Here is a 12,167-nt window from a genome sequence, read left to right as displayed (position 1 = left end):
TCATTAGCGAAGTTTAACTGACATTTGAACAAAGAGAGCTGTTGTCTGGGCAGTTCTTCCCAGGACAGAGTAAGTGACAGGCTCAATTGCCCTCCCACGCAGGGTGGAGTCTCCCGTACAGTATGACTCATAAATACACAAACTTAATACATGCACACACACATGCGCGGTTTCCCGGCCAGTAGATTTCCTACTCGGGGAGTTACAGGTGAAAGTGTTTCACGAAGGTCTGGCTGTCTGGCTGTCTGAAGTCCCCGATAGGGAGTGTGTGAGCAAACTTTGTTTTCACTTGCTGTCCGGGCGAGCAGCCAGACCAAATAGGACTTTTATACTTTGTTTCTAGGCCTCTCCTTTGTGAGCGGGTCCTCACAGGGCTGTTAGTTGTGTCATTTCCTCTTGCCCGGCTTACTGAAAGCTATAACCTGCAGTGACGTCTCCCCTTTGGAGAATCGGACTTTTTCTTTTTAACGTAATGTCCACGAAATCTCTAGAGTCCATCCAGTAGTCGGCCTACGTGCTGCTGAGGGTAGATATGAAGCAAACATTATTTTAATACGTACATTAGACGACTTGAGCCATCAGTTACGCTGCTGAACAACAAGTATCGATGGATGTGGATTCGTGGTATCTAGTTTCAGGGCAAGTGGACCGTGATTGAGACTGATTGGATTAAGATGATAACGTAGAAGCCTGTTACCTAGCAACGCAAACAGTGATGCTGTAAACAGCAGCCGGCCATTAAACATAAAGCACGTCGCTCGTACGTGTCGAAAATCTGCGCTCTCATGTTGGTTGATAACAGGCCATGATGTAGGACATAATAATTACACATTATCATAATGCAAGCTAACTTGCGAGATTGATGCATAGAGAACAATGGCCTAGAATCAAACGTACAGACATCATCTTCCAAGTAAAATAAGCCCACCGCTTTATCTAAAAGCTTCAATTTTATGGGTCTTCCTCTCATTACATTCAACTTCCTGCCTGACCTTAGATATCGCCAACTTTCTGTTTCCGTTTTATTTTCCAAACGCAGCCTCCTGCTTGCTCCTTTGAGGCTTGTTTTGAGGCAGAAAACACAAGTTTCCTCCCCTCGCTGGTGTTATTTAAGGAAAAGGCAGCCTCTCCCTCCTCTCTCCGCTCTCCGGGATGGGTGTGGTTTTCAAAGACAAACTTCTGAATGATGTGTACGCCTCACTTTCAGTTCCTGAGTCTGACTAGAGGAGGAGCGTGGAGCCGAGCTTTGCTCAGGACGCTTACGGTGGAGATCAGGCTCCGTGTGTATGGCCCGGGTGCCCCGCTAGTCTGGTTGTGAGGATCATCATATAGGCCACTGCAATGAAAGTGTTGCTTTATTACAACATCATCTTCATTCGGGACTTTATTGTGAGTAAATAAAAACTTTTTTATTGTTGGTTCTGAGGCACAGCAGCGTCTCCAAATACTTGCAGAGGGTATAAACCTATAAAAAATAGGTTTGCTTGACTGGAATTTCTGGATTTTACAATAGAGCTTGAACTTGGAGGCAGGTTTCTTCTTTTTGTCTGCATGTTGTGTTGCGCCTGCAAGTGTTCACCTGTTAGAATGTGCGGGAACGCTCGGGATGCAAAAATAAAAAAAAGTAGGCTAGCAGTTTTGAAAAATCATGAACAAAAACTTGCGTCAGATATAATGGAGTTATATAAAAATTGCTGATTGCAATTCCCTCCATGCGCAAAAAGAAGCAAAACACAGAAGATATATTAAAATATGTTTTTCAAGTTTAATCGTCACAATTTTATTGTAATTCATCACAAACGACTAAAAAATAACTTGTCACTTTTTATTTACGAGCTATAAGTCACAAATTACTGCTGAAATATTAGAAACTGAGGCTCATTATAATGTGGCGGGAGACATTTATAGGGCCTGTGTTTATCGTGCTTGGACCGAGATTTTAATGTTGGAGCTTGCATTCAACCGCACATGTTGTGAAAAACCGCAGTTCTTACATAAAGTTTCACAGTAAACAGACATCAAACACGCTTTAAAGAGAAAATACAAAATGAATTTAACACGCAGTAAAACTTCGTCGAAAATAAACGCGTGCTACCATTTAGACTCCCCATGCATCATGGCTTTTTACAATGCAACAAAATCTTTTTTCAATCCTAAAAAAGACGTCTAGAAAATATAAATGGTTTAACGATAAGCGCATTTGTAGTAATTCAATCATTTCCAAAGATGTTTATTTAGATCAAAATAAAGAAAGCAGAAGAATGACATGTAATTTCATTCAGGATCCCTTCAAAGTCACGATAAAAAGATCCAGAGCATGTGCTTTGTCTCAATTGGGTGCTGGCAGAGAAAGAGGAAGCAAGCCATCTTTTCCACCTGACATCATAATGTAATTAGAACAACACTGTGGATGAGATCCTGTGTGCGGAGCCTAAAGCTACACGTCAATGTACAGCCAGAACTAAATTCATACGCAGTACAGACTGTCAAATCACATCAGATAATTTGCCTGAAAACAATAACAATATCAATCTTAAAAACAACATTTAAAATGGTTTTCAAGACTTTATGCAAATTAGAAAATCTGTTTTTTAAAAAAGATGGACAACAGATATGACTTTGAGATTTTGCTTTGTGTGTCATTGAATTTTTCTTAAATTCTCACAAACAATGTATTCGCGGCTTTCTACAACAAATATATTTGACTTCAAAACAACCATTTACCTACATTTTGGATTTCAAATAATTGCATTCCACACATATATCTAAAAAAGTCTGAGAGGAAAAAAACAAGTACATTTCTCAAGTTCTGCATTATGCGCCCTGCACGTTAATACCACGTTGACTCCATCCATACGCGTCCTGTTCATTGAGGTGCTCCTTATTTTTGGCTTGATCGCAGTACTATTTCAGACCAACCTGAGCATGCCTGGCAACATAACTCCAGACATGGATTTTGATGCCTGTGTCCTTTTCACAATAATTAAACCTAACAGAAAGTCAAACACAATTGTGACGCAAGCCTGTTATCCTCCAGCCACATTACGCCGGGGTAAATTGCGAGCAACGGGGGTAATCTGATAGAATTCTAGTTAAACAAAACCTCCTGTGTTGCGTTGCTACCAGTAAATGAGCATCTGTATGAAAATGCCCCTTTTTGGCAGCTTATGGGCTACGAGAGCAGAGCCGAGGAAAGGAAATGGCTGCATGATGCACGCAAACAAATTATGAGGGGGGGAAGGGAAATGACATCATGACGGATATCTGAACAAATCAGGTTAGGATTCATTAGTAATTTCCTTAACAATGCTTAGGAAAGTAATAACATTCATTAGTAGCAAAATGGAAGAGACATGTGCACGCATCCACATTGCTGGGTTTTGACTTCAATAAAAATATCTCACAATATTGCAGTTATTCTAGCAGGACAAAGCATTCTCACGCAACCATATTTCACGTGCAGGCTCCATCTTTTGTGCCAATCTCTTATAATTTCAGATCGGACAAGTAAAATAAAAGTGCTGAAGATAAATGCACGCAAACACAATAAATCTTCCGCATGTCAAGGACCCTGCTAAGTGTCAGAGTGATAATGTGAATTGAGCGCAGAAGACAGCAGGCAGACAGCGGGGTGAAAAGAAACAAGGAAAATAAAGATGAAAGCGCAATTACGGGCAGCGACCTGGTGTGAGAGGTTTTGTTCTCTACGACTTGTTTACAGGAAGTCTTCTAAGGTTCAACAGATGGGTGCATTTAGCGAGAGAGATTTTATTGCATTTTTCCAAGACCTATAAAGTCCCCAAATTTTCCCTATTTTCATTTACGTGTGGGAAAGCGACGCTGAAGCTACTTGTCTGCTAATCGGCAAACGCTCGGCAAGAGTACGCCATGTTAATTAGCTAAAATTGCTATCATTTTAATAATTGGTGTCCTAGTGTTCTTTTGAGGTAACGGCCCTTAAAAGGAAACCGCATTCTGGAATATTCCACAACACATTACATTGACCAAATCTCACGGTTTCACATTGAACAATGTTCAGCAAAAACTGCACAGCGTGTATGGCAACCTTCAGCGTTAGAAGCACTTAAGCTGTCTTTTTAGATGAAGCACATTTTTTAAGAACTGATTTGGGTTTATGCAAGCAAGCTTTTGTTCAGTCTGAGTCCGATTATGTTCACCATCTCGTGTCCACAGAAAGCGCTTTGTGAAAATTATGGAGAATTCTCCACTCGAATAATTCGAAAAGTTATTACGGCTCCTGACAGTTCCTTCAGCTAAAAGCCTGTCAGATATTTAGTTACCCTGTTGAAAAAACCAGCATATGCTGGTTAGGTTTTGAAGCATGGTAGCTGGTTTGTGCTGGTTTAAGCTGGTCCTTAATAGAAAAACACAGAGAAAGATATTTAGAAGAATGCTCGTAACCAAACAGTTCTCGGCTACCATTGACTACGATAGCAGGAAAATATGCTTTATGAATTTCTTTGTTCTGTTAAACACAAAAGAAGATATTTTGAAGAATGTAGGAAAGCAAACGGTTCTGGGGCACCTTTGACTACAATTGTCATTTTTCGTACTGTTGGAGTAGCCAATGGTGGCCAAGAACTGTTTGGTTACAAGCGTTCTTCCAAATATTTTTCTCTGTGTTCATCAGAACGAAGAAATGTAAACAGATTTGGAACAACTTGAGGGAGAGAAAATGACAGAATTTTCATTTTTGGGTGAACTGTCCCTTTACTCATGGCTGCATGGAATAATATTTTGTTCATTAATTATTATGATACTGTAAGAACAAATACTTATTTTTTCTCCAATACTGAAAGAACAAGAAAAACAACATGTGGTTTCTATATACTGTAAATGAAAACCTCAACCTTTTGTTTCATATTAAAATGATGGTTAATGACGCCACACATCAGTTCCAGTTCAAATGGTTTGCCTGAATGCTAAATAAGCATCAAGTCAAAAACAAGCGCTTAAAGTACTTGATGTAATTGCAGTATATACTCTTTGTAATAACAGAATCCTGGAAAGGAGGTGACTGTCTACGAATCAGAAAAACAGACTAAACTTTTTTGCTTTTTTATTAGCCCAAAGCTTCGGGCAAATATTGAGTCTCCAACTGAGTGTGTGTGTCGGTCTACACAGATGTAGCTATACTAGTGAGGACCATTAAATATTATCTGTTGTCCTGGCTACTAAAAGAGTTACGTTTAGGATATAAAAATATCATAAGTTTGTATGAAACAACGGACGTCTATGAGATGTTCTGAGTAACGTAGTAAAACAAACTAGCGTGTGTGTGCTAGTGTATTTGTTTGAATGTGTGCTATGGACTACGGTTGCTATTACGAGTCTGCAGGTTAGCCATTCCAGTGTTTACGTTGTCATGAACTTTGCATTTAGTTCAACACCACAGTTGGCCCCGCATGCATCATGGTTCCCCCGTCCAAACTTCAGGCACCCGCCAAAGGGCCTTTTCCATACGCACCGGGCACGCAGTCAACTTTATCTGCGGCATCTGCCTGGGAAGCCCGCCCGCCCGCCCACTTCCCAGCATGCAATGCCTCCCTTTGTCCACATAAGTGTTTCCTCCCAGGCAGGACGAGGCGATGGCGTCCGAGCCGCCAGACCAATCACGTGTGTCCTGGGCTACCCCCGAGGCTGTCTAGCCATAACAGCTGAGACTGTGAAAATCATGTGTAATCATGGGGAGAGAGGCCCTGGCATTATTTCAGACATGCCGCACAAGTCCTGTGATTGTGTGCCAGCGGCACGACGGAGTGTCAGATACTAGACGCAGGCAGAAAGTACAAGGTGCCGGTTTCAATTGCCTGTAATTTTGGAGGCATGCTACGGCACCTCAAGGCAAGTGGATGATAGACATTATGAGAGCAAGAGAACCTATCACTAAAATCTAAAACCATGTTCTTTCAGAAACATTTTTGATATTGATATCTTAATTTACACTCTTGAGGGGTAATGGGACAAAGATACAAACCGGAGCTTTTGCTGAACGCTGAAAGCACGAGGGATTATACGGGCACTTATCTTCATACACTTTGTGAGTTGTAATAAGTTGACGAAACAGTGTAAGGATTTGAGAAAACATGCTTCATGATTTTTCCAAACGCTCTGCAATGTGACTCGGGTTCACGTGGCTATTGATGAAACCGCATTAGGAAACCTGAGCACGCAAATTAGAGTTATGACTCATCATGTGAACACTGGCCATTTCTAGTGCCTTTTTGTTTAAAAAGTATTTTACAAAATGAACTCCTTTGCACCTTTACTCATACATCTTGATTATTGAAATATTCACATCTAGAAGTTTTATGGGCTTTTCAATGTATTCATCAGTTCTTCACTTTCATCCTTTTATTTGGTAGTACTTATTCTTGACTGAACAAACGTAACTTAGTCTTTCATTATTTCCAATGAGACTCCTGAAAAGTGCTTTAGTCGTTTCAAAAGTGACGTGACAATGATTTGGTTTTATTGAGCTTTCTCTTTGGAACTGGACTAAATAACACATATTAAGCTGTCAAATGGAAATGGAAAACACAGTTTCCAACATGCAGCCATGGAGATTTCTGAATGAGTGCATAGTAACAGCTCACTAACTTGACTTTGCCCGGCTAATAGCTCAAGCTTGATGGACAAATGAGCCAATTAGAACATCTGCACATGTCATCAAGGGTTATACAACTGAATGGATCGCTTGATTGGACGACTCTAAATCACATGTAACCCATTTACATTTGTTCATGTTGCGAAAGGTCAGCCAAGTTCAAATCCTTACAAAATGCACAATTAAAAAAAAACAACAAGCTAAATTATAACTTGCATTTTTTAATTATTTACAATTGCACACGTTTGTTTAGAAATGTAGAACATTTTCGTACCTTTAATTTAAATTCATTTGTAACTTTTTATTTTAAAATTAAAAAATGGATTTTAATGGCCATGATGCATCTGTTATTTTTTCAATTCAGCTTTTAAATTTTCTCATGTCAATTTACAAACATTCAATTGAATATTTTGAAAGACCCTGTTTGCTTCTTTTGGCCAGGGAAGACAGGATTTTTTTTGGCCATAAGAATGAGAACTCGGGTAAGCAGTTCGGCCTGCTCCACTAGGAGTAACATATTATGCTTAAATAAACAGTAAAATTGCTAGTGTTAAAAAATGTCAAATTAACACGCACAGTATATATATAATCCGTTTATTATATAAACACCGTGAGTGTTAATTTGACCGTTTTTAACACTGGCGATTTTGATGTGTATAAATGGCCTCTCCAAGGCTGGAGTAAACTTGGTGTTTGAAGGTTTCATGTTTACGTTCTATTTGATGAGTTTATTTGCAAAAACCGGTAACTGTTTTTAAAAAGAATCATGTTGCTATTATTGTGTTTTATTGCATTACTGTATTTCTTGAGTTATTATCACTTAATCAGAACAACCCAACTGCAGTTTGATTTATTCATTGGAAAGCACAATAAAAAATAAAAGAAATAAAAATCTGTTTTTGCAAATGAACTCTTCATTTTTTACATTCCTGCCATAGTGAGTGTACAGATTGGACATATCAAAAATGTCAGAGAAGAATCAGATCAGAACTCTCTTCTCCTGCTTGAGAGCCATGGCTTAACATGTCGGAGCATGTGCTCCATGTGCTAGGCCACGGCTTTGACTGCTTTCACCCCCGCCTGCTATAAAAGATCAAACAAAAAGTTTATCTTCTTATGCATTATCCAACAATAAAAATATTGTAAACGTTTGAATGAGTCCAATCCTCTGATTAATGGCACTACAGCATCTCAAAGCCTGCTCTGTTCTATACCTGTAACACAAAGGTAGAAACTGTTTAAACAAACTACTTATCCCATGTGTTCAGAGATAATGGAGATTTCCATAAATCTCTTTCATAAAGAATCAAACGTCTCTCTGCCTTTCTTTTTTTAGATCCTTTCCATGACGTCCGTCTGGAGACCATCTCAAAAAGGCAGCTTTTGGTGAGTTAATACAGTCATGAGAAAAACCGTGTTCATGCACATGTTGAGATATTTAACTCAACACTATAAATTGTCCTCACTCATCTTTTCTTTTTGTTTTTTTTCGGGTCACTCAGTAAGTCACGTGCAGTGGCCAATAAGGCACGATCCATCAAAACACAGACCCATAATATTGTATTAAAGCTTCCAGATTTTTCTAAAAACAACCATTTGCATTTCCTTCAGACAGAATGCCCTCCTGGCTTTTAACGCGATTCGTTTCTGGCTACAGTCACGCAGACGAGAAACGGCCACATCTAAACATCTCTGAGGACACGTGAGGAGAAGCAGGGTCACGATCCACCACACGCAACGGGAGCCAAGATGATTCATGCAGAAAATGACCTCTATTATCCAGCCGTTGCAGTGTCCCCGACAATTGTGTGTTTTTCATTATGTCAGTCACTTGATATGATATAATCATTGCACATAATGAGCACCATTTAACAGGGCAAAGTCTTTGATGTGAGGATCCCACTTGGCTAAAGTTGGTAACAATTTGCTGGGACGAGGACAAGTCTTGTCAACACCCGTAATGACAAAATCTAATGGCGAGGTGAACGCACACGGAACCCTGGCTATCCCAGGGTCATGTAAACATAGGGCACTATAGCGCCATTGAAAGTCTGTTTTCTCAAGAGTATACGCCAGTTGGGCAAATGGTCCCTGTGAGCAGACTGCGAAACCGGAGACGGGTGACACCAAAGCAAAGAGGAACGGAGTGTGTCGCTACGGCTAAGCGATTGGCTAGATATGACTTTTTCTTCCTCGTGGTCATCTCATCAATGGGCCAGCTGGAGGGATTCCTGGCAGAGTGATTTGGAAGTATACCGTAAAATCACATTGCCAGGGATTTCCAACCAGCTGTGAACTGTTTACTTCGGGAAAGTCTCCGTCAGCTGACCCTGCTCACGCCCTGATGGACGAAGCTGTCAAACCTGTCCCGTAGTCAAATCATGAAAAACGCACTAGTGCCCAGGGGACTGAATAAGCTAGCCTCGGAATGACCTATAACTCGGGGTTGAAATAATACCGGTGGTATACGTAGAAAGCAGCTATCTGTAGGTCCCACATATGTTTTGTTTTGCCTCTTTTTGTTCGTTGGATAAACACTGGCTCGGGTCTTATGACTGCGGTTTTGGGAAACTGGAAACATGATATTAGGCTATGGTGCCGTACATCACATAGAAAAAGCTGTGGCTTCGGCAGCTGGAGCAGTCTTTCGTTTGTGCGGTGGATTGTGGAATTAGCACCATACCAATAACTGGACCTGTGAGGATAAATGCGATAATGCATTTCTTAAGCACAGCAATGTAGTGTTTTGTTTAATATTTGAATACATTTATTTAAAAAAAGCCTAAAGACAATTTAGAGAAAAACCTACAGCCTTCTGTAAATTTCTGTAATATACATAATCATTTATTCTGTGAATTTGAAAATACCAACAAAATAAATAACGTCTTGAGCCTCGTTCATGTCAGATAATAAAAATGTAATATAATTTTCTATTTTTTAAAATGTAAAATTATAAATGATAAAGTTATAAAATCTAAATTCTATCATGTCTGTACATGCACAAAATATAATTTGAATACAATATATCTAAATAATATAGATTTATATATAAATAAATAAAAATATTTGTTTATTTTACATATAAATGTTTAAAAACATAGAACAATAAAGGCACAATTTGATGTAATGTTAAAATATTTACATATCTTATATTTAAAAACATCTTATATAAGATATAATGCTGACATTTTATTTATATTTGAACATTAAAATCATAAATGAACTAATTGTTTAATCACACACACACACAAACAAACAAAAACATTTTTGAGCATCTATCCATCCTCATGTCATTCCTAACCTGTAAGACATTCTTTTTCTAGAGAACATAAAAGATCTTTAAATAAATGCTGGTAACCAAAAAAAGGCTGGACCTCATTGACTTTCATTGTATAAACAAAACAAAAAAACACTGAGACAGCTCAAAATATCTTCTTTTGTGTTCCACAGACAAAAAGAGTCATATACATGTTCTGAACGACATAAAGGTTAATAAATGATGACAAAATTGTTATTTGTTCTCGAAGTTGTGGCCTAATGGTTAGAGAGTCGGACTCATGACCAGAAGGTTGCCGGTTCGATTCCCAGGGCCGGCGGGTAACAACTGAGGTGCCCTTGAGCAAGGCACCTTACCCCTACTTGCTCCCCGGGCGCTGTAGTGATAGCTGCCCACTGCTCCGGGGGTACGTGTGTTCACTACTCTCTGGATGGGTTAAATGCAGAGGTCACATTTCGTTGCCTTGTACTTGTACATGTGCAATGACAATAAATTGAATCCAAATCCAAATCCAAATCCAAAGTTGCTGAGTGTCAAGCGATTTTACTTTACAGTCTCAATCCATGCTCATTTCTGATGTCCGATTCAATGAAATTCCAGCGAATGCCCAGGAGAGCATCTGGATTTAGTATCCTGTTGCAAACACGTGATGGCGTTTGATGAAGTTTCGTGAGGGGCAGGACTTAGCTCACTCTGTGAACAGATCTCGGATAGCCCATGTTCACAGTGGCTAAGTTCCGCTTCTCTGAGGCCCACGCTCAAAATCCGTCAAGAGGCGAGAACACAAACAAACCGGAAAAGGACACAAGCCTGATCCAGAGGAACTACGGGAAATGACCCGCTAGGGAAAGCAGTCACAGTGTAATCTTCGATCCCACCCGCTCAGTCAGACAGGGTGGTCTGGTCAAGCTGGCATTATGCCAGAGCCCTATTCAACCTAGCAGAGATAGAACTTTAATGCCCCTTTAATCTATATGTATTCAATCCATTCAGCTATATATACAGACAAACTATTTGGAAATCCTTAACTGCAAAATGTGATCAGATTTCTTTGCATCTATTGAAAATCATGAAACGTTCTCAGATCATGATTAAAAACATGGAACACATGGATTTAGCTCAAGTGCATCATATACGAAGAACACGTCAAATTCATGTTAGTATTTAATATAATCTGTAATTAAAATGATGATGTGGTCTCACTGTTTTGAATTCCATCATCTAAAAGTACGTCCAACCTTCAAATGCTGATACAATGCCTAGTACCCTCTTTAGGCTTCCATGCCCAACTGTTTATTCAGCCTCGACTGTGACGCATTTTTTTTTTTATTATTTATGTCCTAAAGACATCTATGCATGTGAAAACTCATATTTTTTCAGCAAACATGGATGTTGCAATATTCCACAAGAGTCACGTAACTGCATGGCAGAGATGGAAGTGAGGCACCGCCCTGGGTTCAACCTCCTGTGCCTACTGAGCTGATAACAGTTGATGTATTTAGCACTGGCTCAGTTCAGCAGGAACCGGAGTTAAGCCCCTTACAGACCAAGAAAGCTTTCGAAGGCTATGCATCATACTCCGCAGAATCAATTTTGATGTTATCTGGCAACATCTAAAGACCATGGAGGAAGGCTGCTCCTGTAATTTGAGGCTTAAACAAATAATAGGAGCAGAGTTTTTCCAGATACATTTCCAACTGGATCGTTGATGCCAGGCTAAATGTAATAATTCAGCTAATTGCTTGCTGATATGTCAATCTTACTTCTCTAAAGACCTGTATTATATTCCACCTGGAGTATCGTGAAGACCACAATAATAAAATAATATGATTGTAAAAATAATAATAATATTTCAGTTGTGGTTTTTACGAATGAATGCAAAAGGAGCAAAAAACTTGTCACATGATGAGACATGAAGGGAGACCCTCAGGTTAACGCAGCACACAGATTCACTGCAGCTGTGGACCCTCCACAGTTATATAACAAGCGTTTAGGCGGCTCGCGTGTGACGAGATCATCTCGCCTCTATCCTCTCACGCTCAGAGAGCAGCGACAGATGGCTCTTTGTTGGAGATATGGTTTGTGAGCTTAAGCCAAACTTTCTGTCAAAAAGAGGTAGAAGACTGTCACAACTATCCGTAGCTGAACCCTCAAATGTAAATCGGTTTTGTTGTTTTTCCCTGCTCTAAGCGTCTCACAGGCCTGAAGTCAATTAGCCGGCTGTCGAGGGGAGTAGGTTGCGGTATATGTGTGCCGTGCTGT

General features: G+C 39.7%; 1 long non-coding RNA gene across 1 annotated transcript; it reads left to right on the top strand.

Annotated features, from left to right (window-relative positions):
• Window positions 1–972: 972 nt before the first annotated feature.
• On the top strand, window positions 973–9,548 carry LOC130554714 (uncharacterized). Its single transcript, XR_008963015.1, has 3 exons — window positions 973–1,389; window positions 7,965–8,014; window positions 8,240–9,548. It is a non-coding gene; the product is annotated as an uncharacterized LOC130554714 (long non-coding RNA).
• The last annotated feature ends 2,619 nt before the right edge of the window (window positions 9,549–12,167 follow it).

Source organism: Triplophysa rosa, linkage group LG5 (genome assembly GCF_024868665.1).
Source record: "Triplophysa rosa linkage group LG5, Trosa_1v2, whole genome shotgun sequence".
NCBI lineage: Eukaryota > Metazoa > Chordata > Actinopteri > Cypriniformes > Nemacheilidae > Triplophysa > Triplophysa rosa.
Note: the sequence above shows the minus strand (reverse complement) of the source record. Positions and strands in the feature narration are given on the sequence as shown.